Source organism: Myotis daubentonii, chromosome 12 (genome assembly GCF_963259705.1).
Source record: "Myotis daubentonii chromosome 12, mMyoDau2.1, whole genome shotgun sequence".
NCBI lineage: Eukaryota > Metazoa > Chordata > Mammalia > Chiroptera > Vespertilionidae > Myotis > Myotis daubentonii.
Window position 1 is genome coordinate 60,137,034 of NC_081851.1, and position 26,208 is coordinate 60,163,241.

At 41.2% G+C, this 26,208-nt stretch overlaps 1 pseudogene; it reads left to right on the top strand.

Moving 5' to 3' along the window:
* The window catches only part of LOC132213703 (kelch-like protein 15), a 30,611-nt pseudogene extending 8,520 nt beyond the window's left edge, over positions 1 to 22,091 (top strand).
* Positions 22,092 to 26,208: the final 4,117 nt, after the last annotated feature.

A 26,208-nucleotide genomic window follows, 5' to 3' on the forward strand; every position in this document is an offset into this window, starting at 1 on the left:
AGCATTAGTATTTACTTGCCATTTCCTAACACAGGCTTGGTTCATGTTTAGGGAGATGGATTAACGCCATATCCCGATTCACATTTGAGGACCAACTGTTGTTTGTTCCTCTACTAGAGTTGCAGCAGTTAAGGTAGGACGTCTTCCAGTCACATGGTTTTGCTTCTAATTATCTTGCACAGCACCCACTCAGCAGGTTTTCCCTTGCCACTAACAGAACTGTAAGAAATAACTATCCTTCCTTCCTGAATCCCTAAAACCGTTAGAACCAAGCTCTCCCCAGAGTTCTCACCCTCTTCCTATTCTTCCACCATCAGATCTCTAGTGAATCTTGCATCACTTTGAGGAGCAAAATAGCCCTATCATCACCAAGAAGGAAACAGCTGTCATCCATGGGTGAACAGCCAAGCTACACCTGAAGCTGCATATGTCTGTCTATACCTAGGAGCATGTTTCCCTGATCTGAGCACTGTCCACCACCTGTTTCCAGATAACTGAACTCCTGCCTGTGAGGGTTTACCCACAGTCAGTTCCACGGCTCCCCAGACTCCCCAGTTGTGATCTTTGCCTATATGTTGCATCATCAATCAGAGCCAAGGTGTCTGGGCCTAGTCTCTTCTGGGTCACTAGCTCCCAAGACCTAGTACTGAGACCAACATACTGGCCGTGCTATTGTTACCTACAGTGCACCCTACTCCTGCTATGTCCAGGTGCTATTGTTACCTACAGCCCACTGCTGTTCTATAGGCAGCTTAACAGTTCCCAGGCAGGGCTCATTTTTTAAAAATACACATATACTTAAGTATAATAAACATATAGAAAATTACATGAGTCATAAGTAGCTCAATCAATATTCAGAGTGAACACATCTGTGTAATGCCCATTCAGATCAAGAAATTGAACATTTCCAGCATCTCAGAAGTCCCTTCATGCCCTCCTCCAGTCATTAAAATCCCTCAGACAAATATTTGCTCCTCCCAGGCATTACCCACCTCCCAAAAGTAATGATTTCCGTGACAGTTGACACTATAGATTAATATTGCCTGCTTTTGAACTATATAGATGAAATCATGCAATAGGTACTCTTTTCTACCTACCTTCTTTACTCAACATGATGTTTATAAGATTTATCCATATTGTTGCATGCCATTTATATCTTTATTATTACAAAGTATTCTACTGTTGATGGACATTTGATTTCCAGTTTTGCTCTATTACAAAGAGTATTCCAATAAACATCCTTGTGCATGTCTTTGGTGAACATGACATATACATTTCTATTGAGTATCTAACTAGAACTAAAATAACTGATTGGGGTGTGCACACCTTCATTTTTAGCAGATGTGCAGTTTTCCAAAGGCGTTGTGCCAATTTAAGCTTCCATCAACAGTGTGTGAGAATTCCAATTCTCCTGCATCTTCACAAGCATCTGGTATTATCAGTGGTTTCTGAGAGTGCCTGTTCAAGTCTTTTGCCCATTTTTCTATTTATGAATCATATTCTTATCAACATGTGGGAGTTTTCTGTGTGTTCCAAATATTTGTATTTGTAGGTAATTTAAAAATCTCCCCCTACTCTGTATTTGCCTTTTCACTCTCTAAATAGTGTTTGTTGATAATGAGAAGTTCCTAAGTTTAATAGAGTACAGAAATCAAATTCTTCTGATTTTTTGTGTTCTGCAAGAAGCCCAGAAATTGACAGTCTCTCTTTGATGGATGTAAAATTGTTCCCACATTGGCATTTGTTGATATGAAAGTCTCTCAAATTAGTCAATCTTTTTGTCACTTGAATTACTAATTTCTCAAGTTTTCCTTGAAATTTTCTACTATTCTCAAAGCTTAGCCTAGAGCTGGCCTAGACCTTCAAGTTGTTCACATACAGAAAATACTCTGTCTTCACATACTGCTGATATAATAGTCATCTTTATGTTTTCCCATAAATGTATGAGATTTATTGACATTGGCTTAAGAAATTCAATCCCAAAAGATCCCCAGTGAATGAAACAAAGAATTTGTTATCCCTAACCAAGGACACTTAGGAGTAAATGATTTACACTTCTCCTCCTGAATCAGAAGATAAATAGCTTAAATCACCCTACTCAAGGAAATAGACAACAAAAATCCAATTAATGCCATTTGTGCCAACCACACCCAAGCACAGATGAAGCCAGGGGAATAAATCTCATTTGGTGCATCAGCATTAAACTGATGAATATTCTATTGAGGTCCTTCCTTTAAGACCTTCCCTAAACTCCCAGACTTTAAAACCCTCAGGATGAAGGACCCAGCCCGTGCTCTCCCCTCCCTCCTGGGAGCACGCCCATGCCTTCGCCTTCCCCCACTTCTTCCCCACACGTGCATTATTACCTTTGTCTTTCTCTCTCCTAAGTTCCAAGGGCCCGTCTTTTGCTTCTATAACTTGTTTCCTGGACCTACACAGCACAGCTGGCTCACTTCTTCTACCTCTGTAACTTTCTAAATCAACTTTCTCTCATAATTTGAAAAAAAAAATAAGTATTCTTTAAAATATAGCTACTTTATTTAGCAATCAATTTGGTAAATAAAAACAAAAAGTGTTGCGTTTAATCGCATTGTCTTATAAAGAAAATGTTGATTAGTGTGAGACTGTTAGGACCGTTAAACCGCAGAGATTATTTAGGGTCATTTCATTTAATAAAGAAGGTCCTATTCACAACAAAGTCCTATTATTACATATCTTTTATAGATGAGAAATTTGAAGCACAACTGTAAGAAATTAGATAATACATAAAAGGTCACAGCATAGTGCCTGTTACATAATAAGCCATCAATAAATCTTAGCCATTGTTGCTGATACAAGTCCTTTATTTCACAGTTGTAAAAAAAAAAAAAAAAAAAAAAATGAGGCCTGCAGAGATGAAGCACCTCATCTCTACTCACATGACTTTCTAGTTGCAGAATTAAAACTAAACCCTTCACTGTCATATTCTCAGCAAGGGACCCTTTCTATTAAACTACACACTCTCTCAGAATTAGCTACCTAATATACTTCCCAAGGATATGGATTCATGCACATTTAATAATGAGCTAGGGTATGACTTCAGATTTTCATTTTTATCTTTCTACAAATTATAATACTGTGCTTCTAATGATTTCATCTTTTTTTGTCATGGAAACAACATTCTATTTTTCAATTAAGATCATTTTTCACCAAATATGACTGCATCGTCCCCTCCAAAATAGCATCTTGAGTGTTTCATTTAACTTTTCTTGGGTAACACACTAGCCCCACAATGTGGTAACATACAGCAAGAATCTAAAGCAATTGAGGCTACAATCACCCGAGTGGTTCTTCTGATCTCACTGGACTCGCTCACACATTGGTGTTCAACTACAGATCAGCTACACAGCCCCGCTTCCGGGGGTTGACTGGGTAGCCGCTGGGGTGGTGGAGGACCTAGCCATGTGTCTCCTTCTCCGCAGGCACCCTGGGCTTATTCGCATGGTGGCACCAGGAGAGCAAATGAAGTGTGTGAAGCCTCTTGGGGCCAAGGCTCAGAAACAGCCAACTAGTTTTGCTTCATGCTGTTGTTCAAAGCAAGTCACAAGTTGTTGGAGGAGGTCACCAGAAGACCTAACTGCGACTGGGCCCACCAGTGGGACCCGGCAAGTAGAGGCCCTTCACCCTGTCCATTTTCCCCGGAATGTAGTCAAATATTAAGTGATATGGGAAGGCAGTCACATTAAAGTAAGGTCGAAATGATTACATATGGTATTATTTTCTATATTTGAATTTTTTGGTATAATTATTTTCTAAAGATTTTACAATTAGAATTTTGCTTTTGCAATCAGAGGGATAAGTGCCCTTTGACAATAAATGTGTCAGTCTTTTCACCTGCTGCAAATGTAGCATTTTTAAATGTCACTCTGGATCTACCTTCTGCAATGTGGCATTATCACAGAACTTAAAAATCTCATGTAGAACCGTGAAGCGCTGTTTGATCTTAAAGCTCTACAATGAGTCACGTATCTGTGCTTGCCAGTCACTTGCTGTTTTAATACTCCAATAACTGGTATAGGCAGCACGGTTTATTTGGAATAGAAGTCATAAAACCTTAATAGGTCCAGCTTTGCCACGTTCTGCTTAAATGACTTAGAAAATGAAACAACAAAAAAAGATAGTGATTTTCTGCATTTGTCAAATGAAGGTGTAACTGACTTCAAACTCTTACAGAGAAAAAGCTGACCAGGTCTAATTCAACTTTGTGTCTTCAACCTCAACTAGGGATTTGTTATATGTGTTCAATCAACACAGTACTTGCCTATTTCATGGAGGAATTTGGGGGAACCATGAAAGTTATATGGGATGTTCTGCTAACTGCACCACTATTTTGCAATCAAGTGTTCTGTAAGGAGGGAAGATAAACCAGACACTTCCAGGTACCATATCATATCCTCTCACATTCACCTGTCCCCGGAGCATTTGGCCACTTGTTCCAACCTCATTGGCTGCAGTGGCTACCAACTCCATGGGAAGTCTGACGAACCTCATATGGACACGACCCAAAAACATCTCACCGTGTACCCAGATCACATCCCCTCCAAGGTTTCTTGTTGATGTGGAAGAGTGAAACTCTATGGAACCCAATTGGAAACTACTCATATGCAACCCAAATTTTCATAAGAATTAACACATGGGGTGAAACTCTGACCAGTGGACAAAATCCTCTCCTTTTCTCCCCAGACTATCCTGAGAAACAGTCATCTATAGAATCGGTATCACTTGATACCAGTTTGGTAATACACCATCATGTTTGATTTTTCTGCCTTTCTTGCTCCCCCTTGCTCTCTTTCCTGCTTCCTGGGACTTCAGGTCCTCTCAGGGAGGCCCTAAAAGGCAGTGGGAAATCCTAGTGGGCAGAGGTTGTGAGCAGTATGGTTTATCATTTATTTTGTATGGAGAGAAAGATGGCCTGAAGTGTAGATATAAAAGGAATCCTAGGTAATGGTAAATGGAACAGCTGGTTGGCCATGGTCCCAGAAAGAACAGATTAGAAGACTGGGGAGAAAATGGTCTGTGAAGGAGATATAATGAGGGACATATGAGTAAGGCAAAAAGTGTGCAAACTTTATGCCCATGTCCTCTGGAGATCAGTCACCAGAGAAGAGACTCTCAAAACCCAAAATGGATAGGAGTGACTTGTCCTGGGGATGTCAGCCAGGCTGTCTCCTCAACCGCCTCACGCTGACACAATGGGGCCATGAACAGAGTGATCATGGGGGCAGGATCGGAGGCTGTGCAAGGATCCCACGATCTCCGTAGACAAAGCCTTTTGAGCTTTTGTTCCTTCCACCTCTCACACAGTGCGAAGACATTCTATCAATGTGACAATTGACTTTATAGACAGACAGTTGGAAAGCTGTATTGCAAATATCTCAATATTCAATCTATAGAGAGACAGCCCCAAAGCAGGTTGGAGGGAGAGACCCTCAAATGTCCCCGTTTCTATACAGTGTGCACTGCAAAGCTGCTTCCACAGTCAATTCCAAAGGAATGACTAAAACACAGGAAAACAAGCCTAGATGCCCCATCACTGGTGAGTAATGATCACTTCAGTCATGAAGCAGCCTGCTCTGATAAGGAAACGCACTGACAGGGAAATGTGATGTTCCATATTCATGCATCCGCGCTTTTGCAAATGCTTTCTTGGCACCGTCATATTGTATGTGATTAATTTTCCACTAGATTTACCAAGGAATAAAAATCCTTCTTTATAAAAGTTTGACTTTTATTTTCTGAGTAACTCCTGACACCAAATGCTGAAATTATGCCTTAGATTTTAGCAAGGGGGGCGGGGGGGAAGTTACCTTCTTCAGCTGGACATTTTTCATTGTACATTATCTTTTCAACATAACTACATGCTTTATCACATTTATTTAGCAAATCGCTTGTTGGACATGCATTATAATATACTGAGTCCAGGTCTACTGCAGTCTTCCTCACCTTCCACACAGAAAAAAAAAACAGAGTAAATGTCAGTTTTGCAGCCCACGACACATAGGGCAGGCTACCAGAGACCCACAGAGCACAATTCTAAGTGTGGAAGCAGGAGAGCTCTCTAGGAGAATAACAGGCACTGAGCTGGGCTTTTTGTCTGTTCTCAGAACACAGAATTATCCCTCTTTTCTGAATTTGAATTGGGGTCATGAAAAAGTGATGAAGAACCAGGAAGTAAGCTGTATATAATAGGTGTTACACATATATATCAAGAGGCACTATATTTAGTAGAGTTTTGTAGACAGTAAGGGCTGTAGAACAAAGACAAAACAAAAAACAAAAACAGAGCTTCTCCTCACATCTCTGTAACCCACTCTGCCTTCACACACACACATACACACACACACACACAAACCCAAGATTTGAATCATTACTTATAAGATGGGGCCTTGAGAATCTGTATTTTTTTAAAAGCTCCCAAGTTATATTGATAATCCAGCTAGGTGACCACTTCTCTAAGTGACTTTTTTTAAAAAATATATTTTATTGATTTTTTACAGAGAGGAAGGGAGAGGGATAGAGAGTTAGAAACATCGATGAGAGAGAAACATTGATCAGCTGCCTCCTGCACACCCCCTATTGGGGATGTGCCTGCAACCAAGGTACATGCCCTTGACTGGAATTGAACCTGGGACCCTTGAGTCCACAGGCCGACGCTCTATCCACTGAGCCAAACCAGTTAGGGCTCTAAGTGACTTTTAAGTCCCTTCTAGGGCTTTGATACATAGGAAACATAGCCTGTACCCTCCAGGAACTTGACATATAATTAGAAAGTTAAGACAGAACAGGGCACGATAAGGTAAATATTATATAAGCAATATGAACCATGAGTATCATCAATAAAAGTTCTAAGAATGTAAAGGTTCAGAAGCTCATCTCTGAAGGAGGATGACCCTGACATAAGTCTCTGAGAATTTTTAGAATGTGCAACAGCAGGAGAGATGGAGGCCATTCTTGGAGAGAGACAGGAGAAGAGGACTAGACTGGGTGCAACAGGCTAGGACACATGCAGGCCATATAGCTATGAGCAGTACCAGCTTGGTCTTGACTCAATAATTCTCCCTTCTGGGGAGTCTTCACCAAGGTTTGCCTACCTTAAGATGTCCTGCAGGGAAAAGAAGAGAGCACTGCTGAGTACTCAGACAACTGCATTGATGTAGTCAGCCTGGTGTACCTTTCTAGGCCAACCTGAAATCCAGCCTCTTCCCCAAAACCTTCTCAGACCAACCCAAACTTATCACCTTTTCCTTCTCTAACTCAGCTAAAGATAAATATAAGCACTTCGACAACCAAGTTGGCGGCATAGGTAAATACCTGTGCTTGCTGCCTCACACAACCACATCAAAACTCCAACTAAAATACAACACAAATATCATCCAGAACCACGGGAAAGCTGGTTGAGTGGAAGTTTTACAACTAGAAGGAAAGAAAAAAGTGCATTGAGACTGGTAGGAGGTGCAGAGATGTGGAGGTGCAGAGGTGTTCGGGAAATGGAATGGCAACTGGGTGCGCTGTTGTTTTTTTCAATTGGGAGGGAGATACAAGGTCCCAATTGCTCTGAACTCCAGTTCTGGGCGAGACGCTGGGGACCCAGACTCATACAGGGAGAAACTGGACTGTCTGGCATCGGGACAGAATGCGAGGGTGGCTTTCTCTCAGAGGTGTTCGCAGCGATCATTGTTCCTGCATGGGGCCATGGGACAGAGACCCGGGGATCTCTCCAGGGCAGGGCTGACTGGCAGCCATTGCTGTTTGCTTCGCCCTGGTGATTCCCTGAGTCCCCGACCCACCCAATTTACAACCCCACCCAAGTTCTGCGCAGCGGTTTTTGCATATGAATGGCCTGTCCTTTTGCAACCTAAAACCTAACAAACTGCAGCTGGGTCAGAGAGCTCCAATGCTTCCAAAAGAAGGCCTAAGGCCTGGCGGTAGCAGCAGCCTACATTGCTTCACAGCTGGGCCTCATCTGGGCACTTCCAAACCCCAAACTAAGAGGATGAATCTGCAGATTTCTCTGTAGCTCCTGCTGGGTGGCCTCAGGCAGAGGCTGATCTTGCACCTACTTGGAGATCCAAGAGCCAGTGTACCCAGTGGTCAGTGTGAGACCATACCAGATTACAGCTCTCCACATCCATAAGCGACACGCTCAAGGGGCAGACTCAGTGAGCACCAAAGCCCCACTGAAGCATGTCCCGCCCCATAAGGGTGTCTCCAGCACAGCAGCTCTCCCATTGTAGACACAGATGGTCCTCACAGCCAATTGGGTTGGAAGTCAATTCCTCCCATTGATACCAACAGCAATCAAGACTTAACTACAATAAGACTTTGTGCACACAGCCCACAAAGGGGTCCACCAAGAGTGTACACCTCAGGTAATTGGGGAGGCTGAGCTACTGGGCCCTATAGGACACCTAGCACACAAGGCCACTCTACCAACACAGGGAAGCAGACAAAATGCAGAGACAAAGAAACATGTCACAAATGAAAGAAATGGAGGAAAGTAAACTACTGGATATAGAGTTCAAAACCACAGTTATAAGGTTACTCAAGAATCTTCTAGAAACCTCTGAGAAATTTAGTGAGACCCTCAAGGATATGAAAAAGGACTAATTAGAAATTAAGCATACACTGACTTAAATAAAGAATAACATACAGAGATCCAACAGCAGACTAGAGGATCCCAAGAATCAAGTCAAAGATTTGAAGTACGAAGAAGCAAAAAATACCCAACCGGAAAAGCAAAAAGAAAAAAAGAATCCAAAAATATGAAGATAGTATAAGGAGCCTCTGGGACAATTTCAAACGTACCAACATCCGAATTATGGGGGTGCTAGAAGAAGAGGGAGAGCAAGATATTGAAAACCTATTTGAAGAAATAATGACAGAAAACTTCCCCCGCCTGGCGAAAGAAATAGACTTACAAGTCCAGGAAGCGCAGAAAACCCCAAACAAGAGGAATCCAAAGAGGACCACACCAAGACACATCATAATTAAAATGCCAAGGCAAAAGACAAAGAGAGAATCTTAAAAGTAGCAAGAAAAAAACAGTTAGTTACCTACAAGGGAGTACCCATATGACTGTCAGCTGATTTCTCAACAGAAACCATTCAGGCCAGAAGGGAGTGGCAAGAAATATTCAAAGTGATGAATAGCAAGAACCTACAACCAAGATTACTCTACCCAGCAAAGCTATCATTTAGAATTGAAGGTCAGATAAATAGCTTCACAGATAAGAAAAAGGTAAAAGAGTTCATCACCACCAAACCAGTATTATATGAAATGTTGAAAGGTATTCTTTAAGAAGAGGAAGAAGAAGGAAAAGTAAAGATAAAAATTATGAACAACAAAGTGACAACAAATACATATCTATCAACAAGTGAATCTAAAAATCAATGGATAAAAAAATCTAATGAACAGAATAAACTGGCGCATAGAAAGGGAGTAGACTGACAATTCTTGGGGGAAGGGGGTGTGGGAGTGCGGGAAGAGATTGGACAAAAATCTTACACCTATGGACAAGGACAGTGGGGCGGGGGGAAGGGCAGGGGGTTGGGTGGGAACCGGGTTGAGGGGAGCTATGGGGGAAAAAAGAGGAACAACTGTAGTAATCTGAGCAATAAAGATTTATTATATATATATATATATATATATATATATATATATTCCTGAAAAGTTTAGTTGCTTGCCCAATGTCACACAGGTAGAAGAGCCAAGAGAAGTACACAGCCAATGTCTGCACTACTTCACCTTTTTTTCTTGAAGGGACATGGCATTGGTTCTTAATGTCTAAATCCATGTCCTTTAATTTTCATTATCACCCTCATAATTCTGCTAAGTAAAATAAGTCAAACAGAAAGACAAATACCACATGGTTTCACTTACATGTGAAATCTAAAAAATCAAACTAACAAACCAAAAAAACAAAACAAAAAACAGACTCATAGAAAGAGACCAAAGAGATGGTTACGGAAAGGGTTGGGGGGATGAGTGAAAAAGATGAAGAGGAATCTATATATATAAAAGCCTAATATGCAAAGTGTCTCCTTGGGAATTCGACCAACCAGGAGCTCGATGGCTTGCTATGTCATGCACTGACCACCAGGGGATGGCACGGAAAAAAGGAAGGCCCCAGCCAACAGCCGGCAGCTGGGGAAGGGAGGCCCCGTGCGGCAGCTGGCAGATGCTAGGGACACTACCCATGCACAAATTTTGTGCACTGGGCCTCTAGTATAGTCAATAATACTATTAAGTTTGCACAGTGACAGGTGATTACTAGAATTAGTGGGCTGATCACATTGTAATGTATAAAAATGTCAAATCACTATATTGTACACCTGAAACGAATGTAGCCAATATAAGATTGTATAACAACTATACTTAAAGTTTTAAATGGAGTGGTATGCTTTATGAGATGATGAATAGAATTTTAAACAAGCAAAAATATTTCTTTCTTAAAAATAAAAAAATAACAAACACTCTTAAATAGTTTGTCCTGGATACTCACCCACTACAGCCCGAAGGTTGTATGGGGACCTCTGAGGGAAGCAAGTGGACAAAGGGCTCAGGAAAGAAGGTCACACATGTAGGAAGTCACTCCTAAGCACTAGAAACCACATGGTCAACTCTGAGTTAGACAAATGCACCCTAATCCAGCTCCTGCTCCTCAGCCAAGCAGGGGAGACTTGAAAGGGCAAGGACTTTATCTTTCTGTCTCTGTAAAAGGCATGAGGACAGCAGCCCCATGTACCACACAGGGCCAAATGAGGACAAGCAGGATGCCATCTGTGACAAGAACTGAATTCCTTGAGATGTATTAAGTGAGCAATCAATTTCTGTGGTGGCCGTGATTGCAGTTTGAAGGAAAGGGAAAGTAATTCACCTTGGAAACTTCCAGCATGCCTTCAATTTGCAAATGGAAAAATGAAGAAGGAATTGAGGTAGAAAGGTAAGAAGGAAAGGATGAGTCCCCAGTGGCACACAGTTCTTTTGGTACCTGAGGTACCATCCCCACATCCCACGGGCACAGAACATCAAACATTCCCTTTAGGAAATAGATTGCCAATAACATCAGACCCAACTAGAGTCATGTGGTGTCTCCTGTCACATCAGAATCTTTCATCAGATCATTTTCTATATTGTACATTTAGCAATAGACCGCATTTCACACAGCATTCCCAGACTTGTTAGTCTTTGGTGTCATTCCAATGCCAACACTACCCTCTAGTGGCTGGAACGGGGAGCTGGATTGACAGAGCTGAACTTGTCTGCTTAGTTTTCCTTACCAGGTTGACAGCACTCTATCAAAAGCAGCCTCACAAAATAGTTGTATTTCTTTTTACTAAATACTAACCCATTCTATGATATTGTGGACTGACACGTTAAAACAACAGTTATTAACTAGGTTAACTGTTATGACTATACTTAAGCCTCACTCTGAGTAATACCTAAGTTTATTTTTAAAAATTCAAGGTGATTTATGATAGGGTTTTGTTTCAATAATAATATTCCTTGTAAATTTGGAATGTGATTTGACTTACAAAAATAATTTCTTTGTCCACAACTCCAGGAATGTTCCTATGGTGTCGGGTAAGGATATAAATTTTCATTGCCATTTAAAGATGAAAAGATAATTCTGCCACCAGTAGCAGGGCAAGAATATTTAATTGAGTGGAGTAGAGGACACAGGTTTTGGAGGATCTCAGATGCAAGTTTAGATCCGGCCCTGTTACTGGTTAAGGATTCTAGTTAAGGCACTCAATTTGAGGGTGGCTTGGTTACCTCATCTATAAAAATGGGAATAAAAATAATGCCCGCCTCACAAACATAGTGGGGAAACATGGATATACAATTCCTGGCATGTAGTAGGTACTCCATAAGTTACATTATTAGGTATAAGTTTGTACTAGTTTACAGGTGCCAAAGAAACTCAAACACTAGGTGAAAGGTCATTTGGAAGACCTATGAAAAATAGAAGACAAGTGCAGCCTTTCCTTTGCAATTTAATTAGCAAGATAAGATCATAGGATCATATCTCCAGGTGCCGTATCTTTTCCTAATTCTTTGAAATAACATTCACTGTATGCTAACCACTGGATGGAATGGTTCATTTAATCCTATAAGTACCCCATACAAGGAAATGAGAGACGAAAGGGCAAGATCACACAGCTTATATGTGGTCCAATGGGCACTTGAATGCAGGCACCTAAACTCCAGTTGCACCCTAATAACACTATACTGTGCCACCGCCTAAGGCAAGCCCAGCCATGTGCAGGGGCACGCCAACCAGGGATTTATGACTAGGGATTTATGCCGTCACTGACGGGTTACTCTTAAGACTGAAGCTCAGGCTGGTCAGATTTTAGAGGACAGAGAAATGAGTTATTGCCCAAGAGTCCAAATATCCCCAATTAAAAACTCCCTACCCACTCACATTTCCTTTGCTTTACATGCATGAACCAGAAAACTGAATAAGCAAAATGTTCACATTTGTTCAGTACTTTACAGTATGTGGTTTCTTCAAACTACTGAAGACTCTTTTCATCCTCACAAGGAGGATCCAGGAAAACATTATCCCCCATTTATACTGATGAGGCCAAAATAGTTAAGTGGATCACCCAGAATCACATAATCTAGGAAATGGCCGAGCTATGGCCCTAAACCCCATTGTTTGCTGCCAGGCCTGGTCTTCCTCTAGAACAGCGGTTCTCAACTTGTGGGTCTTGACCCCTTTGGGGATCAAACGACCCTTTCACAGGGGTCGCCTAAGACCATCGGAAAACACATATATAATTACATATTGTTTTTGTGATTAATCACTATGCTTTAATTATGTTTAATTTGTAGCAATGAAAATACATCCTGCATATCAGATATTTACATTACGATTCATATCAGTAGCAAAATTACAGTTATGAAGTAGCAACGAAAATAATTTTATGGTTGGGGGGTCACCACAACATGAGGAACGGTATTAAAGGGTCGCGGCATGAGGAAGGTTGAGAACCACTGCTCTAGAAGGTCTCTAGATAAGGTCTCTAAGTGGCAGGTCTCAAAGCCTACTTTTCAACAGTGCCTCCAGTTCAAAATCCAGCCTTCAAAAGGGGACGGGGACACCAGTTTGAGATTGATCAGGCCAGAGTTCCATATTCTCAAGAAGCCACTACTGCTGTTTCCTGTTCCCAGGTCGTCTATGGCTCTGCCAAGCCAGCAAAGAGACGAGGACAGGGGATGGTTGGGTAGACTGCCAATCCTCCCATCTAATCTATCGGCGCTAACAGACACATCCTCACTCGTGACTTTCTGGGTCCATGGCTTCACAGTTGCATGTGGAGGACACATTACATTTTGCCTTAACAACCAGCGGGCAATGGAATTGGCTCTGTGTATTGGTATTTTGAAAACTTCCAATAAAATCTGAAGATGCAGAGGCTGTTCCCAAAATTGCCAAATAAGACTTCCAGTGGCTCACTATATCCTCAGGCCCACATCTGTATTTTCAAGCTATACAATATCTATTCTATCCCAATACCTCATCTTTAAAATATATTTTAGGTGTTAAGCTAGAAGGGCCCAATCCCTTGAAATCATCATCCTCCACCAAAAAACAAACAAACAACCTACCCACCATTCATGTTTATAATCCTCACTCAAAATGAAATACTACTGATTGCTTTTACTGAAGCAGAAAAAAAAAACCCTCTAAAAATAAAATTGGCTGCCTGTCCTCTGCTATGCATGATGTCTTGTGGAGGGGCGGGAATCTTTGGTGGCTTTTCAAGTCAAGAAGCAAAGTCACCCTCAAGCATACGGGGATAACCAAGACTAAGCTTTCCAAAGTCGTCAGGCAAATTATCCTGTCCCCTACTAAAAGAAAAACTAGTCCCTACAGATATGTGCAGCTGCAAACAATTACTCATCTCCATTAAGCACTCACTTAAAAGACTAATTCCAAAGACCTTGCTACCTACACCTGGGTAAAGCAAGTAAACAAGTTTTAAGAGGCAAGGACAGTAGCTATATTAAAAACACACACACAGCCCTAACCGGTTTGGCTCAGTGGATAGAGCGGTGGCCTGCGGACTGAAGGGTTTCAAGTTCGAGTGCAGTCAAGGGCATGTACTTTGATTGCAGGCATATCCCCAGTAGGGGGTGTGCAGAAGGCAGCTGATCGATGTTTCTCTCTCATCGATGTTTCTAACTCTCTATCCCTTTCCCTTCCTCTCTGTAAAAAATCAATAAAATATATATTTTTTCAAAACACACATACCTGTCTATAAAAGCATGTAAATAGTCATTTGCACATACTAATATTAACTAATCAAGGCATCAATAACAGTTCTTATTACTAAGTGGTCTGGGCTACTCCCAAAATAAATATTTTATTGCTTCTCTTGCTAAATATTGTCAATCTCCTATAGAAATACAAGTCCCATACTATTTTTTAAAAATGGTATCAAATTAATAATTTGAAAGAGACTTCAGGGACCAATAGTAGCCTCCTGCTTCCATCCAGGGACAGAAAAATGCATGCTTAAGATTTCATGAAGCAACCAATTATTGGTACAGAACATAAAAGACATATGAAATACTACCACTACCAGGTGTGACCTAAGTTCCAGACAGTGTGCTGGGAACATTTCATAGGTTACTTTGATTTTCACCACAAAATATGATGCTATTAGTATCATTTTTGAAGTTTAGGGAAGTGATTCGCCTATCATCACACAGCTTTAAGTGGCCAAACAGGAAGTGAAATCATCTTACTCCCAAGAAAAGAGCCTTAACCGCTCTGCTGGCCTATTTCAGGGGCTGAGCATGTAGCAGTCGCAAAGTTGGCTGTAAGCTGGAGTCACTTCAAGAGCTGGGGGTTGTTTCTTGAATGCAATATCTGGATTCAACCCTCGAGGGATTTAATAGATTTCAAGTGTGCCCTGTACTTTCGGATTTTTCCTACAACTTCACAGGTAGCTCTCATGGGCAGCCAAGACTGTGAGCCGCTGGTGTAATAGAACCAGGAAGCCTTCTGCACCTCTTATGTCTTCCTATTGGGTGCTGGAAATGGGAGCAGTTTAGCACAGGACTTAAAGGGGATCCATTCAGGGGTCATTCGGGTCCAGTCTGAGGTGTCACTTGCTAGTATTATAATTTGGGCAAAATTAACCTCTCTAAACTTTAGTTGTCTCGCCTGTAAAACGGAAGCTCTGAAACCATACAAGATGATTATGTTAAATAACGTAAGAGGTTAGCAGGGTGCCTGACAAGGCAGGAAGTTTGCTGAAAACGTCTATTATTTGTCCTGTTATCATCATCTTGGAAATATTGCATCTTATTAGTTTTAGTGATTTCATTAAATGTAAATATGAAATTAAGCATAAAATAACATCTGTAATGGTGATGACTATCCTGGAGTTACCCATTAGTTTGTGAAATAGATTCACGTGTCTCCTCATTTAATAGACACCACATCGCTGTGATATGTTGCCCCATACTGTAAGTGAAAATGAAGTTCAGGAGTACCAAGTATCTTTCCTAATGTGACACAGTTTTCAAGTGGCAGAACCAGAATGTGAATTGGCCAACAATATAGTTCAGGTTCAAGTCAAGTAACATTCCATACAAACATAAGACTGGTATTTCTTTCCAAAACATAGCAAAAGGCCTATGAGTTTTTCTTCAAAGTAGACTCCTCACTCTAAGCAATTTCAGAAGTGAGCGTTTGAACTACCTTGGAGCTAGTTTTTCCATACAAGAGAAACTCGCTCTCATCTAGTTGTTCCTTGTTTTGTGCACCAGAAAGTATTAGCCAATTTCACCAGCCACTCAATTCACTGTGCTTTACTTTAAAATAATATTTCTCTGAGTACAAATTTGATTTCAGGGAATGGACAATAGAGAGGTTCCATCAATGAGCATTTCAGAAGGATTTGCCCCCCAGATTGTGCAGGTAATTTCAGAAAAATGAATTTCAAAGATGAGGAAGCTGTAACAGCATCCTATAAAAAATGACTGAAAAAGACTGAACCTCTTTGGACATACAAGGTATAATTTGTTTTAAATTCAAATTTTCTCATTGTATTGCAGCAACTTAGTACATACAAGAAGGCACAAGTGAGACCCTAGAAAATTTCCAGTGGCTTGGATCATTGTCGGGGGGGGGGGGATTTTTTTTACTTTGGATGCCATTCAATTCAAAGGCCCCAACATCTTTTTCCTCAATGGGGAGTAATTTTCCCCCCGATGCACACAGATGAAGTCACCTGACTTTATTTTTCTTTGACTTATAGAAATCGCCTCTATAAGGATACTCTGGAGGTTTACTGATCCTCACAATAATTTATTTCTTTACATTTTAATAGTTCTTCCTAAAGATATATAACTACTGCATATTCAGTATCAATCCTATGAAGTTAAAAAGTGTCTTGAAAACTAATCTCAGAAAATCAGCCCTAGAGAAATATGTATGAAATACATGACGACAAATGAAAAACCAATATTGGCAGCAAATGGAAATTGGGTTCAAAGACTGAAAAAGCTATTAAGTCATCGCCATGAATGAAAGAAGTTAAAGCAGAATTGGATAGATAGGGTAAGGGGTGGAAGGAGGAATAGGGGAGCTAGCTGAAACCAACAAAAATGTATTTTGCAGGAAACAGGATGGCAGAAAAAACAGGATGGATAGCAGAAAAACCAGTGTTTTGAAACAGGGATGCTTTTCTTGCAAGTGAAAGGAAACAATGTTGCAAAAAGGCCAGGAACCAATCAGAGAGCAACACAGACAAAGATCAGGCTTTTAGCAGATATAAGGGGAAGAGCAGAATGCATGGGGGGCAACCCATTTGAATCTCCTCCCTGAGCAGGGAGCCTGTTTGCAATAAACTCCTGCCTTGTTTGAACACCTCTGGTCTGAAGCTTCATTCTTCGATTCCATAAGACAAGACCCCAGGAAAAATTCCTGCTCACCACTTCCAGCATCAGTGAATATTCTCTTTCCCAGGCTTGTTGCTAGCAGTTGCCTCAAAGATACAAGAAAGGATGCTAGAGGTGATCCCGTCCAATTCCCCCACCCTTCCATGAGTGGAACAAACTAAGGCAAAGAGATGAAAACACTTGCCTACAGTCTCTTAAGGAGCAGAATGGGAATTAGAATTTAAGAAACTCGTCTTCTGACTCTTAGGACAGGCCCCATGACAATGTTTGAATGGCTTTAGACATTAGTAGTAGAGGATAGCTCAGCTCCTTCAGGTTTAATAGATTTTAAAAATACAATCCTAATTAGATATAAGGATGAGGGTAAAAAAATACTAAATTTGAGTGCAAAAAAAAGTTAGACTGCTGAAAATGAAGAAATCTATAGAGTCCAGGGGCTAGAAAAATCAATGGGTCTGATTACAAAGGGCTTATAAAGAGACTTGGAGATCAATGGATCCTCACTTACTTTACAAATAAGGAATCAACATGCACAGGAAATGACATAACTAAAAAAAATCACTGTATTCATAGTTAGCATACATTGACTTCTGCTCTGGGTTGAACACTTTCCTAAGTCACTGATGTGCACATTCTCAATGTTATCACAACAGCCTCAACAGATAGGTTCTATTCATGTTTGTGTCTGTAAAATGAGGAAATTGAACAAGAGTGTCCGTGAAATAGGGTGGGAGACAGCCTTCTGTCTAAATTGGTCCCCAAGAATCACTGTCTTCTGGTATTCACTCTTACTAATGACTGAGTTCTAACAATAGCGATTAGGTGACACAGCACTAACTTCTGCCTTGCTGCACTCCAGTTCTCAAAGCTGGCTCATTCCAGGGAAGCCAGATGCCGTGGCAAGCGCTGCCCTGCAGAGAGACCCACATGGCATGGAACTGTAGGCGGCTTCCAGCCAAGAGCCAGCAATAAATCGAGGCCCTAAACCCAACAGCTTGCAGGCAACTGTGTCCTACTAACAGCCACGAGAGTGAGCTTAGGAGCTGATCTGCCATCAGTTGGGTCTTGAGATGAGCACACCCCAGGCCAACGCTGACGGCAGCTGGTGGAGCCTCTCAGACTGAGGACCCAGCCTCACGGGAACTGTGGAATAACAATACTGTTTTAAGCCACTGAGATTCGGGATAATTTGTTGTGCAGCAATTGATAAATAGTTCACCTAGTAAATTGAAATCTCAGCATTTAAGCTCAAGGATATCTGACATCAACGTCTACTTTCTTACCTTACACAAGGATAGCCTTTGGCAGATCATAGGCATGATACTGTAGGTGAATTTTACATCTTCATTAATTAATTTATCATTTCTTGAATAGCCTTCTGGAATGAGTTAAGTTCAAGAACCGAGGTTCCTCTGCCATGCTGAAGTAATCTCTCTGGTGGCCAAGAGTGCTCTAGGGGCCTGGAACTGCTGTGACATCAAGAAACAGACCTACCTCACACCATACTCTGGACCCAGCAGAGACGCTGGTGTCATGGATGGAGGGAGGGACAGAATCTTCCATATCCCCTGCATGAAACGGAACAAGAGTGTCAGTGAAATAGGGTGGGAGACAGCCTTCTGTCTAAATTGGCCCCCAGTGATCGCTGCCTATATTAATGGAACCTCTACTAGGTGTCAGGAACTCTCCTAGATTGTATGATATGGAGATGAATACAACTAGGTTTCTGAACTTATCCAGGTCACTATCAGGGAAGAAAGACATGCAAACAAAACAAACATTTGATTTTTGCCGGGATTCTTGTTCTGGCATTAAGAAGGGTTCAGCAATCTGGAGAAGGGGCTGTGTATAACTTAAAGGGGAGTCCAGAGATGAAACATAATCTTGAAAGGCTTACTGGGGGTCAGAGGAGCCTAGCTAAAGAAACTAAGTTCTCCTCATCTCAGGACCCCATGCTTTTTATTAACACAAATTGTCCTGAGGCGAGGCAGAGATATATGCTTCAAAGAGTAGGGTTTCATATACACAGTCCATTGTCAGATTGGAAGAATTAGCCTACAGCTGTTCAGGTGTTTGGGCAGTAGGAGGCAATAACATGTAGATTAAGATGCCCTGAGCTGTCTGGCAGCAAACAATCAATTATGCATCCTTTTCAGGTTTGGGGAAATGCCCTTACCACTCCAGATTCAGCCCTGCTGTCATGCTGGAATTGGCTCCCCGCAGATTTTGAGTGGTAATTTTAAAATTATAGATATTTGTTTTCATGACTACATATGCAGTTCCGGCCTTTCCAGATTTTAATGTAGACATCCACTGAGCGTCTTCCTGCTTTATTAGGGGTTTTTTCTGTACAGGAATTAACCCAAATTTACACCACACACAATGTTATTTAGTGTAAAAACAATTATTCACTTATATCTTTTCACTCAACCTAAGCACACTGATATTTTAAATAATGCTTCCTGAAATTAATACAAAGTAGATAAAAGATGGGGTATTACAAAAGACACCTATGAGGAAAGCGAAGAAAGAATGTGAGATATTGAGAAGTGAAATACAAAATAGAAAACAAGGGCATTTTTAGGGGGAAAAGGTAAGGGTGATATAAAAATTGACAGAAAAGAGCCGATAGGGTCTTCTTTCCCAGGACTGGTTCTGAGGGGGAGGCAGCAGGCGTGCACACCCCTTCCCCATTGCATGAGCGCCAGGGAAGGTCCCTTCTTAGATGTTCGAGGAGCCTGCTGGGTGCTGTCCACACCCAACCGCGCACTGTCCTGCTGCAGACTGCCTGCCCAACACTAGAGGCTGGGTGAGCCCCAGAGGTGTTTCATGCAGGGGACATGGAAGATTCTGTCCCTCCCTCCATCCGTGACACCAGCGCCTCTGCTGGGTCCAGAGTACGGTGTGAGGTAGGACTGTTTCTTGTTGTCTCAGCAGTTCTAAGCCCATAGAGCACTCTTGGCCACCAGAGGGATTACTTCAGACTTACAGTTGAACCCCGGTTCTTGAACTTAACTCATTCCAGAAGGCTATTCAAGAAATGATTTGTTAGGAAACTAAATCATTTTCCATTTGAAATAATGTAAATTGAATTAATCCATTCCAGACCCACAAATGAGTCCCTATTTTAACCATATCTAATGTAGTGTTTAATCTATAAATAAACACTCCTTTTTTTAAGTTTATCGAACCACCGTCTCCTAGCCTTAAATGAATCACTCATTCCAGGGGATCTTTCAGGAAGTCATCATGCAGCATCTTCACTTTTTCACATATCATTGCCTCCAAAATGCTGCCTAACTGCCTTTAGCTTACCCAAAACAACAATTTTTTACCTCTTCCATTTCCTGTGATTTTTGTTTCATGAGCACTTTCACACCCTTAGCACCATCAGCACTCATGATGGCCTCTCTATGTTTTAAAATTCTGCTAATCGTCAATTTGCCAGCAACAAAAGCATAAAAACCACTAAAATATTCACAGCACAATTTCCTGAGATATTAACAACACACGGTTTAGTGTCACACATTCCCTTTTTTGTTTGTTGCCTGAGAGATGCTTTTTGCCATGCTGAGGTACCTGCATGAAAGAGTTGTCAGGTCAACTTGGTCCAGAACCAAATTGTTCGAGGTGGGAGACATTTGAGAACCACGGTCTGACTGTATGTTTCTGCAGACATGAGTAAGATCAGGACAGAATTCATTTAAAAGCACGTGGTTTCTATGACGTCCTTCAGTTTGCACACTATGGAACTACAGAACTGAGTGTGAATACTGTTTGTGAGATTCTTCAGGCTGCCATGTATGTTCAACTTACAGGTGTGGGGAGGTTCTGCTTCTCTTTCCTATTAGCAAAAACCTGCTTAGAAAATTGTGCAGAAATCCTGAGACTCTTAGATGATTTCTGGATCAGGGAGAGAAGCTGGAATCCGTTCTGCTAGATGACTTTGCGCCACTCATGCCCATGCCTGACTCCCTGTCTTGTGAATTTTGAGAAGCTCATATCTTATTTGAACAATAATCATCTGAGCAGGTTCCCAGAGCTTAAGCTGTACAAGGCTGTGCAGTCTTGCCTGCGGCATGACAGAAGATGCCGGGGACATACCAATACCATTATTCAGAACATCAGTGACCCCATCCAGCGTTTTTTGAGGAGGTTAAGACATCAGAACTTTATACTCTTGACAGCTGCACTATGAAACTGACAAAGCATTGAATTACTTTCAAAATGTTCACCAGCAGCCTTTGTTGGACATGAAATCAAGCCACACCCACGCTGCCAAACCCCAAACATCAGTGTTTGAGGGATGATTAGACATAGCATGGTTAAAAGTAAAAATATTTCTCTTAAAGAAACCAAGAGTCTTATGGGAACCAGCGGGCCCCCAAGTACCTCTGTGCCTGGACTGCCTTGCTATTGTCAATAACTTCATGTTCTTATCAGGCAAGGAAGAACTGGGCCCAGACGGCAAATTCCATGCTGTTTCCAGTGTTCAGGTCTGACCTGAGAAAACTCTTGGCTCCGGGTGGCAGACATGCCTGAACCATGTTCAGAATTTGCAGTTGGTGTTACTGGGACGTTAATTTATGCTGTAGCAGGCGGAACCAGAGATGAGACATCGCCAATGATAAATGGGAATTTTTGGACCTTATCCCATTAATAAATATGGACATGAGAGGATAGTGCTCATTAACAAGTTGTACATCACCAGTGGAATCGCCTCATTGTCCATCTTCAAACAAGTGTGAGTTTTTGGCCCCAGGAAAGAAGGGACCGTAGAACAATGGACCGGAATAACTGGAGTTGTTACCAACTGCTGGGAGAATAAGAGCAAAATGAATTACGTAAGATGCTTTCACAAGGTGGTTTCTTACAATGGTCAGCTTTACATCTTTGGTGGTGTCTGTGTGACCTCCAGGTCCTCTTTTGAATCTCAGGGGTGCCCTTCTGCAGAAGTGTACAACCTAGAGACTAGTCAGTGCAATCGGTAGACATGGCCACGGTGTGTCTGTGCTGGGCAACCAGATAATGGTTCTTGGACATGGATGCTCAGCAAGCTGGATAGTTTACAAGTATGCAACCTGCCTTTTCCAGAATATATACTGGACGAGGTCAGATGCTGCAACTAATGACATCTTTCTCACTTCAAAGCCAAACAAAAATTTTGTGACAGAGTAGTTAATAGAAAACCTCACCAGTTTTACTATCAAAGCCATTGGCCTAATAGCATAAAAACTTTTCATTCTGTACTAGCATCCTTTTCATTTTTAGTGGCCTCAAAGTCATGCAATAAGTTAGTTCTAAGCATTAGCTCTTGAAACTACTTCCTGAAGCAGTTTAATAGAATGACCCACTTATCTGTGAGGCTGATTTTATGCTTTAAACATTTCTCTCGGCTGCCAGTGTAGGAGTCATGCATCTTCTAAGAGAAGACCTGGTAAGTGTCACTTGATGTAATTCCTATCTCAATCTGAAATCTTTTTGAACATTTATTCCAGTGTATTTCAGTCCATTAGACCTTTTAGTTTTATTGTTTAAGTTTAAAACTCTTGCCTTTTTGCCAAGCTTTTTACTAAAAATGCAAAAATATGAATTTTCTACAAAGTTAACTCTTTTTTTAAATTGATTTCAGAGAGAGAAAGAGAGAAGAAGAGAGGAATAGAACATCAATGATGAGAGAGAATCACTCATTGGCTGAGTCCTGCACATCCCCTAATGCGGATGGAGCCCACAAACTGGGCATGTGCCCTGACTGGGAATTGAACCCTGCGCCAAACCACTGAGCCACACCAGATGGGCCAAAGTTAACTTTTTATATTCAAGACGTTATTTCTAAACACCTTCTCTTATCTGCATTGTTAGTGAGACCGTGTCCATAGGTGCACACATCATGAATATGTGCCACGCCCTCTTCTATGTGTGGTTAGGATTCTCTAGTTTCAAGCTAGTGCACTTGCACACAGGTTTGCCATACTTGTTGAATTTTAGATGTAACATCTTCCCATATATTAACATTTTAGCAAGTTAAAATAACTGGAGTCCTCACTTGGTGCCCATCTTCAGTACATACTGACTCAGTAATATCTGGACTCCTTATATTCCTGAAATATGTATGGATTTGTGAAAACTAACATTCTGTATTTTATTTTCAAAGTAAACATTAGTGTACCTTACCTATGTATGACTTCTTTTCGAATATGTTCTTCTTGGAAGCCTGTTTAACGTTACCCTGTTTATAGCAGCATGCAAGCACTTTTAAGGAGAATTTTGGTAATAGCAAACTCCTAAATAAAGGCCCCTTAAAGTCAGTGGTACTTTCATCCTTTACATTCAATAAGCCTGCTGCATCTGTTATTGAATGGAAAATAGCAACTTGTGGAAAATCTGAGCTCAATTTTGACTTAGAAGTAAGGAATCCTATATAATAAATGCCCAGCAACCGAAACGGTGGAACGACCAGAGACCAAAACTACTGACTCCTCGCCCCAGCCGGGCCCGCCCCCCAGCAGGGACCCCTCACCCCGATCGGGGGCTGGCCAGCCTGCAAACCCCTAGTGGCCCCTCACCCAGGCCATCCCCACCCTCCAGTGGGGACCCCCACTCCGATCAGGGGTATGGCTGGCCTGCAAACCCCCAGTAGTGTTGTTTACAATAGCCAAGATCCAGAACCAGCCCAAATGCACACCAGCAGATGAGTGGATAAAAAAGCAATGTTACATTTACACAATGGAATACTACCCAGCTGTAAAAAAGAAGAAACTCTTACCCTTTGTGAGAGCATGGATGGACCTGGAGAGTATTGTGCTAAGCGAAATAAACCAGTCAGAGAAAGACAAATACCATATGAGCTCACTTATATGTGGAATCTAATGAACAAAATAAACTGACAGACAAAATGGAACCAGAGACATGGGTACATGAAACAAACTGACATCCACTGGAGGGGGAGGGGTGGTGGGACTGGATGAAAGAAGGTGAAGAGATTAGCCAGAGAACATATATACATGGCCCATGGGCACAGGCAACAGTGTGGTGAAGGCGAGGGAAAGGGTTGGATGGAGGAGGGCAAAGGGAGGGGGGGAGAATGGGGACATCTGTAATACTGTCAAGAATAAATAAATAGTGTTTATAAAGAAAAGTAAATAAAATATTTTTCAACTTTTAAAAAAAGGAGCTGACAGAATTATTGATTGCTTGCTATAGCAAACCATGTGCTGACTTTATTTTCCTGCTTTCATCTTTGGTGCAATTGAGGAGAGTTTGCATGAAAGTGATAATCCACGGCTTACTTGAAAATGTGTCTGACAATTAGCAGAGGATGTCAGAAAGGATAATGACGGCACTGAATGCTAACTTGGGTTCTTAATGGTTTTCAGGAGAATTTGTCTGTTTGGTTGATGAGACTGACAGGCTGTGAAATGAAAGTAGTGACAGAATAACAATGATGTGTTTTTCCTCAAGCTGTTTGATAAAGAGCTGAAGTTGAATATATTGATTTTTCATGAATTTACATTTTAATAAATATTTCTTTCTGCTTCAGAGAGGAAAATAAAAGACTACTTAAGCTATCTTTTCAAAATTATTAGTTTTCCCTTACTATTTGCTTTTACACATTTATGTTTATTAACTGCACTAATGTTTTATGTGCCTTTCTACAAGTTACATTTTTTAATAGTTCACAAAGCAATGGTTTTTTTTAAAAATTTCTCTGATGCAAAAGCAGCTCACACTAAATTAACCATTCACTAGTCATTCCTGCCAGACCATCTGCGTAGCATGTAAATACCTTCTCAAGGGAATTAGCCACCAAAAACATGAAGACTCCATTTGAATTTCTTAGTGCCCATCTTAGCTTGTACTGCTCTAGCAAAATACCACAAACGTAGCTTAAGCAACAGATGTTTATTTCCCTTGGTCTGGAGGACAGAAGTTCAAGATCAGGGTGCCAGCATGGTCAGGTCTGGTGAGAGAGAGAGCTTTCTAGTCTCTTCCTCTTCTTATAAGGACACCAATCCCATCGCGGGCCCTCCACCTTTCATGACCTCTTCTAAACCTAATTAATTCCCAAAGACTCTACCTCCAAATATTATCACATTGGGGGTTGAGGCTACAAACATGAACTGGGAGGGAGGAGCGCACAAACATTAGTCCATAGCAGTGCCTGATCTTCTGTCTGTGCACTGGAGCTAATGAGCCCACAGTGGAGCGAGATGCTGGCTCACCTGCGGGGCCACAGTCAGGTGCAGCATGAGGCAAGACAGTCTGGCCAAACTGGACTAGCTATGAAGCTCAAGTACAACTAGTAGAACAACTTATATATGAAGAAAAGCAATGGAACAGGAGTTTAAAACAAGGATAACAAATATGCAGAACTGAAAGACCAGTAAAATAAGCAAATGAATGTTGAATCATAAAGCAGGGACAAGATATGACTTTAAAGGTTTCTGGATATGAGATATCAGCATATATACCAACACTGAAGCCTTGAAAGATATTCTATAGGGAGAAAAGACATGAATACAGAAGAAAGCAAAGAGATGTGGGAAGTAATTAGAAATCAAGAATTTATAAATTTTGTGGTTTAAAGAGGAAGAAGAGGGAGGAAGATAAGAGGGAGGGAGGGAAGTGGAGACAGGTATGACTGATGATGAAGACAACGACAACAGAAAAAGAGTAAGAAAATATACCGATAATAATATGAGTGGGGGGGGGGACTTTAAAATATTAGCAAAATAATTAGGAAATAGAGGTGGGACAGGAAGAGACAATAGGAAAGCGAGGATGTTACTTTCCTCTTTATTTGAGATGGGGGTGGCAGGGAGATGGGAATGGTGGGGACAGGTATAAGTCAGATCCACCTTATAAATTGATAGGAGAGATAGGTATACATTTGACTTTCAATAATTTAGGCATAACCAGAAGAATAAAAATTAAAGCTCAACTTTCAAGCGTATCCAAAAAAAGACAGAATGTTTCAAAGAAAAAGCATGGCAAATAGGAAACATTGAGATAATTCTCAGCTATTTTTGTCTCTTATTCTGTGTGGTAAACCATGTTAAGTTTTCTGATGTTGAATCTCTTTACTTGAGATAAAACTATATTTAATCATCATGCATTAAAAAGCTATTAGAGCCCTAACCGGTTTAGCTCAGTGGATAGAGCATTGACCTGCGGACTGAAAGGTCCCAGGTTTGATTCCAGTCAAGGGCATGTACCTGGGTTGTGGGCACATCCCCAGTAGAGGTT